This window comes from Nanorana parkeri, unplaced genomic scaffold (assembly GCF_000935625.1).
Source record: "Nanorana parkeri isolate BGI_ZX_2015 unplaced genomic scaffold, ASM93562v1 scaffold315, whole genome shotgun sequence".
NCBI lineage: Eukaryota > Metazoa > Chordata > Amphibia > Anura > Dicroglossidae > Nanorana > Nanorana parkeri.
In genome coordinates this window covers 727,952-735,988 of record NW_017306583.1, presented here as the reverse complement: position 1 = coordinate 735,988, position 8,037 = coordinate 727,952, and the positions used below count along the sequence as shown (strand labels likewise).

The window sequence follows — 8,037 nt, the reverse complement described above, 5'->3', positions numbered from 1 at the left end:
ATATTTTTTATGAAGGAGCTTTTGTGTATGAACATCCAGAAACCCTTTAAGACATAAACATTCATGGCCACCTTTCTTTTGAAAGAGGAACATTTTTAGTGCTTAATTTTAAGGCAATGTGCATTTTAAAAATATACATTTATGACAAATTAATCCATTTGTTTATACTGAATATTTATATATTATACTTATCAAGCTATTTAAAAAGAAGATATGTTCTGCTTTTAAACCAGGGCACCCCTGTCAGGTCATATGGGATTTGGATACAAATATTTCCAATGCTCTCCATAACTCCTATCAGAGGGATATTAGCTTATATGATTAAGGAAACCCTGTCACTGTGCCAATTCAGGGCATTGTAACAGAAAGGCCAACCTCTGACCCAGTTATATTTGCTTTCACAGACCTCCCCTGCTGCTCCTTCTATAAAATACCAGGTGCTTCTATGTATGGGGTAGCATGTGACCCCCTCCAATGATGCAGTTTGTGGGCATAGCAGCTAATAGTTATGCCCAAACACTGTCACATGACAGAGGGGGTAAACATTGTCACATGACAGAGGGGGTAAACATTGTCACATGACAGAGGTGTTGAAGTCACCACTCTCCTGTAAGCTCTGACACCAGCCGACACCTGATAATTTTTGACAGTTGCACCAAGAAGGAGCTGCAGGGGTGCAATCTGAAGGTGAGCGAAAGTGGATTTGGGGTGGGCTTTAAAGATAGAGTTAGTCCTCCCAAAACTGATATTTCCGTGTTGGTAGATAGTAGAGAATGTTCCATAATGAGAAATTATGGGTTGAAAAGCTAAGAATTATAATTCCGTAGCAAAGTGTTAATTAGCAACGGAAGCTCCAGTACTGTGGTGTGAGGGTTCAACCCCCATCTTTGTGGACCTAGGCAAGAAGTCCATCTTGGCTCCATATATAAACTGCCCTGTGGACGTGCTTGCAATATTCCTCTAGTTAAAGTCAAGCTTCCTTAACAGAAATTTGGTGGCTGCAATTGACAGCAGTCACATAGCTGTTATGCTGATCATCTGGCTTCAGTACTTTCTGAGTCATTGACCTGTAACAGGTATTTGACACAGGAAAGTAAAAGAAATCAGAAGTCCTTATTTGCATACTTGTTCTGGGATATTGATGCAAAGTATTGTGGAAAGAGGGTCAACATGACAACTAGGTTACTAGCTAGTCCTGAATATAATAAAACAAAAACACTAGACATTCCCTTTAAATGGGGTGTCCTACAAACCTTATCTAAACATAAATACAAAAATGTAATATATTGCAGCTTAACAATCATTAGATAAGGTGTAGCTTTCATTTTTTCTAGGCTTTTTCCTTTATTTTCACTTGGTGATCCTTTGAATAACACACTTCTTCTCCTAGGGTGGCTACATTTGTTCTTCACCGTAGCCATGTCTTACATTGTTCATCTTCATTATATTACAACTAAAGAAGGATAAGATTGTTTTTACTGTCCATTACTGTCCACAAGAAGTGACAAGGACACAGCACTTCCAGCAAGATCAACACCTGATTTCTGTACTTGCTGAAAATGTTCTTAGCCTGAAAAATAAAATAACGAATGCAGCCACCATACGTGAGGATCAGTAGGCTGCAATATATTACATTCTTGTTTTTAGGTTTAGATGCTCATCAAGCTAAATCTTCAATCTTTCAATAGTTGTTTTAGATAAACATGTGAATGTAATCAGCTTAATTTTAACATTTCTATCAATGAGCCTTAAAATTGTAAGAACTGTGTAAAATTCCATGCTTGTGTCTATACAGCGTTCTTCCCCTAATAAAGTACTAAGCCCGGCATGCCCAAGGTGCTATTAAACCGTATGGAGCTGATTTAATAAATAAGTAGATATTTTTTTTAAATGAATGTTGAGCTTTGTGAATAAGGTTACATTTTAATTATCTGATCATGTGCAAGCATTTTTTTTTCTATTCCCGCTGCGCATGATTGGGCTTTTAAAGTAAATATTGCTTCAGGAAATTCCCTAGGCTAAGTAGATATTCTTTACTCCTTTGGTAAATCAATCTCCCATGACCAAGCATTGTTTTACTGAAAGAGTAGTGGGTGCTTGGAACAGCCTCTCAGGAGAAGTGATGAGTCAACCAACAGTTAGGGGTGGGTCACACTGCAATGCAGTTCGCTGCAATGCAATGCTTTGTCATGCGTAGACTTGCGCTCTGTTAAACAGCTTTTTCTAAATAAATGGGCTGAAATTCTCCACAGCACACAGTGAAATGTGAACAGGTTGTATTTTTCTTCAATGCAACACCCAGATGTAAAAAAAGAAAGAAAAAAAAAGGGCAGGCTTGATAGACCACTTAGTCTTTTTCCACCTCACTCTTCTATGTTTCTATAACATTGTTTAGCATTAGGAAAACAATGTTAATAATACATTTTATTGACTAAGTATATTAAATAATAACAATAATAATAATAATATTATTAATAATAATAATTAATAATAGCTTGCGACAGCTGAACAAGCATTGAGCCCCACGTCTACCTACAGTGCAATGATAAGCTCTAGCATTTGGAAACCCCTTTTTATAACAGGAATTGCAAAATCTATGTATAAGTGAGAGACAAATGTTCTCTTATCTACAGAGAAAACTAATATCAGCATCAAAATATAACATTGTAAGAAACAAGACTGTGTCACGTTCCAATGCTCTGAGGAGAAATCTACCAGTCTATGGCCGTCTTGTATCCGAGGCACTCACAAAAGCAATCCAACTGTTTTTTTTTACATACACATGTATGCTGTCCTACAAGCCTCTGTGCCTGAGTGCTCAACTCCATTAATTCATGCTGTCTTAAAAGAACAATAGTCAGCTGGAAAAATCCAACATGATTATGTAACTGTCCCCAAAATTCCTATTACAACATGGCTGGTTAATATGCACTTTTTTATATGTGTTTGACATTTTTGCTTTAGGTTTTCTATTTAATTTTTTTTTCTATTGGTTGAAGCCGACTAAGTATGTAATTATGTAACTATGTAAGTGCAATTTTTTACTTTCTTTTTAAGCACACAAGTACCAAGAATCTCATCTGCTTTGAACAAAAACTAAATCAATATCAATAACCATTTTAGAATACAGATACAAAATTTACCAATATTTAAAAAAAGAAATCCAAAGCTTAGTTTTTTTTCTTTGACTGACAAAAATAATGATATTCAATAATCTCCACAGTAAAAAATCTAAACTCAGCTAGCTTTATGGAAATTCAAATAACACGAAAAAAATAAAAATAATAAATTCTGAATTTAAAAAAAAATGTACAGCAACTAAAGATATAAGTAAAAAATGTATATGTACAATAGTCTGTAACTTTGACATTAGTGGAATGTGATGTTTACCTAGTCACTAATAATTGCTACAACCCAGCAAAAAAACAAAAAAACTAAAATAAAATATATCCAATATAAAAACCAACATATCTAATATAAACATTGTACCGCAGCATCGGGAATTAAGTTGTGTAAGAAAGCTGAAAATGTTGGAAAGGTGTAATTATTACTGAAGAGTAAAATAATTTAAACATAAATATGAAGATTTATATACAGAAATGGCAACTTGCAGATGCAAAGATTTCTCTGTATTTGAGATCCGCTCAGCAAACGTCAAATATTCAGAATTATGCTGTGTCACATTCAGTGCCATTAATTCTGTAGACATGGTCATAAGTGAAAGTATAAAGTAGTGTTAACAATAAAAAAAATGATCAACATTATCAGTGTCACGGCCTGCGTTTGCATAACGCGGCATGCGTAAGTGGCGACACTTTTAAATTCAGAAAATACGCAACAATCAGCAACCTCCCATCATGATAAATTCCATTCACAAGCAAACTTTTAACTGCTGTTGAACTACAAGTCCAAGCAGGCTGTCGGGCTACTCTGGGAAATGTAATTCCATAATAGATGAAAGGCAACTGACTGATGTTAACAGATCTCTCTAATTTTGTTAAAACTGATATACAAACTTAAATCAAAACCAGATATTCTATATACGATAATATGATGTACTTATAATTTAATATATATAAAAAAAAACTCACCTTTATCTGGATTCCAGCGGTCTAATTTGCCTGGGGTGGTTTAACCCTTTAATATCTTGTTTTCGCCCTCTGTTGTAGGGATTTTTGTACTATACTATACACACTGCTATCTAAAAAACGACTTTCACTACCTTTCAGTTTTTCTGTAGATTTAACTCTTTATGCTAATTGGATTCTTCATGTACTTCTTCTCTGTCTTGCATCTTCAGCCTTAAATGCCACTTTTGTCTAGTGATACATTAGTGTCCCTCCCGTCGCCCCGCCCTTGTTAAGAAAAAAAAGAAAAAAAGTTGTACAGTACAGAGGTTGGGTGGTGCAGCTAGTAATTCATATAACCCCCATCTTATCATCTCACACATTTCTCATCACAAATAAGAAATTGAGTAAAAGCTCTTGTGGTGTGTTTGATCCCCAAAAGTATTCTCAAACTACGATAATCAGGTAGATAATGATAGAAGCAGCTTAGATTTCTGTCAGACAAATTCTTCCGCTTAATTTCGGCACAAGATAAAAACTTTTTATACAATGAGTTTGATTCATTTCTAAAGAAATCGGTGTGTTTGGTGATAGGAAGGCTCAATGAGAGTCAGGTTTAAGTTCTTGGCAGGTATGGGCAGGCCGAATCGCATACGTTTGTGGTGTTCTTTTACGTGTTCCCAGCTCCCCCTACCTGCTGCAGCCATCGCGAGGGGTCTCATTGTGCCTATTATATATATTTTTTATGAAGGATGTAGCACAAGGGTCTTGTTCCATCTACCAACACATCACCATTCATTCACAGCTTCAGATCAAATAAACCTTTAGAGCAGGGGGTGGGCAAACTCCGGCCCTCCAGCGGTTGTGGTACTACAAATCCCATGAGGCATTGCAAGATTCATACAGCCACAGGCATGACTCCCAGAGACAGATGCATCATGGGATTTGTAGATTCACCACCGCTGGAGGGCCGGAGTTTGCCCACCCCTGCTTTAGAGGATGGTAGCAGAGCAGCTGTAGTTAAAGTCAGTACAAAGCTAAAGCAGAACTCCAGCCAAAAGATAAAAATAAACAGCCTATTAAAATAATAAAATGACTCGACCAGTTTTGGCTGCAATATTCATTTTCAATCCAGAGCTCTCCCCCGTGGTACTTTTTCTCTGCCATTAGATGGCCTTGTTCTTATGGTCAGCATCATTCAACGCACTTTCTCTGAGCCAAGGTCATCCTGGACCCGCCCCAAGCCTGTGATTGGACAGTGACAGGAGAGGCAGCACAGTGATGAGCTCATCTCTCTGTCACACTGCTCACTTCTCCTATCAGCATGCTCCTTGTCACCACATTAACTGGTTGGCTCAGTTTACTGCTTCCTCCTCTCACACTTCAGCCCTGCTGTACCTGGACTGCAAGAGGCTTTTACCAGGTCAAATTCAGGTATGGACACTACTTGAATAGAAAAATATTAATGATGCATTAATGGCTATAGAGCTGCATTATTTTGTGCCTTTATATTTGGCTAGAGTTCTGCTTTAATTGACATACTGTGTGGCTCTGGAGTAAAAAAGTTCAAAGCTGAACAAAAGACGTACATTTTTGGGTTTCTAGACAAGTGGAGGGCTGAATATTACCCTCTCAATAAGAAGGACATTGTTAGTGGATAATGTCAAAGGTTCCATGTGGCTGTTGCCTCAGGCGGCATCTCATGGGGGGTTGGCAGGCAAAGTGGCATGGCCGATCTGCTGCACAATGTTTGCAGTGTGCCTGCCGCCCCTTTTCCAGTCAGAACGTCCCAGGTTGCTATGTGTAAGGGCCACAGACATCTTCCCACCCAGCTCTTAGCAGCCTAGGACACTCTAGCCGGCGTCCCGCCAAACTCCAGGCAACGAATAAAATTTAAAAGCGAGGGACGGACCTGTTTCCAATACGTTTCACTATAATTGTTTGTAGCAAACTATTCTAAAAGATTGTTTCTAAATAAAGAACATATGTAGCGGCATCCAAGACATTCTTAAAGGAGAACTATGGGGTTAAGTCTTTTCCCCATAGTTCTCCTTAGGGTAACGGGAGGACACAAACTAGCGTCCTCCCGTCACCCTAGACTAAGTATACAGCAAGCTGTAGCTCGCTGTATACTGAGACGCCGCAGTATACCGTGAGCAGCTGCTCGCGGTATACTGAGACGCCGCAGCTGAAGCGGGTCCAGACAATTGTGCCGGGATCCGCCCAGCTGCGTGACTGACAGCTGGCTCTGCCTATCTAGAGGCAGAGCCAGCTGTGCCCGCCCCCTCCCCCGTCCGTTCCGCCAGTCAGCGCTGGAGGAGCGGGGAGGGGGGAATCCAGCCCCTCCCCTGTCACGGCAGAGAGCCGTGACAGGATCGAGAGGTGAGCGAACGCCGGTATATGTTCGCTCACATCACGATCTACTGAGCCGACCTGTGACAGTCTCATTGTCACAGGTCGGCTAGAACTGTGAGGTGAGTGAAAAGCACTCACCTCATACTTCTCTTTTAAGGACTGTGTGGAAGATTCTATTATACTATAGAATGCAACCTCTAAAATAGTGACTATAGACTTGTAGTCAGACAAGTTGCCGGAATCTACTTTTTTTATTACTGTGCAGTGTGTGACAGAAGGAAAAGGTTCATAAGAGAATAAGTTATAATAAATGTTATGTTGCCTGTCTTACTCAAACCTGGCATTTCTAAAATATGATTCCGGCTTTTGATGACATCTGCAGAAATCTTTATATGCCAGTTATGAAAATATAGGCAGAGCTCTCAGGGAACACAAGGAGAAAGGAATTAATTAAATAAATAATTGTAAACTTGCTTGACTTCCCAGCTACGGTATGATAAAAGTGCCTTTGTTTTGAAAATCTTTCTGCCCGTGGCATAATATACAGGTGAAACTTGAATAATTAGAATATCGTGCAAAGTTCATTTATTTCACTAATGCAACTTAAAAGGTGAAACTAATATATAAGATAGACTCATTACATGCAAAGCAAGATAATTCAAGCCGTGATTTGTCATCATTGTGATGATTATGGCTTACAACTCATGAAAACCCCAAGAACCCCAAATCCACAACCTCAAAAAAGTAGATTATTACATGCAATCAATAAAACAAGGATTGTACATAGAACAATATCGGACCTCTGAAAAGTACAAGCATGCATATGTACTCAGTACTTGGTTTGGGCCTCTTTTGCAGCAATTACTGCAATTACTTTTGCACGATATTCTAATTATTCGAGTTTCATCTGTATATCATAGAGCACTGCGTCTTTAATGTGCTCAGGAATCACTTGGAAAACCTACTGATACCACAACTTCTGTCCTACTGAACAGAAACAATGCCATCCGTCTCACCAGGGGATGAATACAACAATAATGTTTTCATCAAGATTATGTCAAACAGACTCTGGCTGTATTGGTACTAGGATTATCTTTTTAAAATGCCTGAAAGATGATCGGTGTTGCCCATACCAACCACATTACAAATATTTTTCCAGAGCAGCTTTAGAAATAAATGGCTGAACCTTGTGGTTACGATGGCAGATCGTGTAATTTTTTTTAGACACTGATCAATATTACCTGAAGTTTTAGAAGGAAGGAAGGGGCGTTCTGTGGTCCAGAAGAGGAGAGCTCAGGCAGCGCTGACAACACTACTTGGGATTTTAGTGCAGCAGTGGCAGTGTTGTCAGTTCACTACAGGAAATTAGGAGCTCACCGAATTTTTGTCAGAATCAGCAGGTATATCCCTGTATTTCCAGCATTTTTAAAGAGAAATGCGAATGTATTGCAGAGATATACTAACAGGGTTATTCACAAAAGGGTGAAGAGTTTGGAGAAGGCAGGAGAAGTGAACAATCTAGGCCAAAATAGCTGATTTTGAATGTGAGCTGAATTGGAGAATTTTTCCAAATCAGCTAATCTGGTCTAGATTGTTCACTTCTCCTGCCTTCTCC

The 8,037-nt window shown here is 38.8% G+C and overlaps 1 protein-coding gene across 1 annotated transcript in view; it reads right to left on the bottom strand.

Annotated features, from left to right (window-relative positions):
* GATA1 (GATA binding protein 1) overlaps positions 1 to 4,108 on the bottom strand; it is a 25,228-nt gene extending 21,120 nt beyond the window's left edge. Inside the window, exon 1 of the mRNA XM_018558004.1 lies at positions 4,092 to 4,108. The gene's annotated coding sequence lies outside the window, so the exon portion shown is untranslated. The remainder of the gene's footprint in view (positions 1 to 4,091) is intronic.
* Positions 4,109 to 8,037: the final 3,929 nt, after the last annotated feature.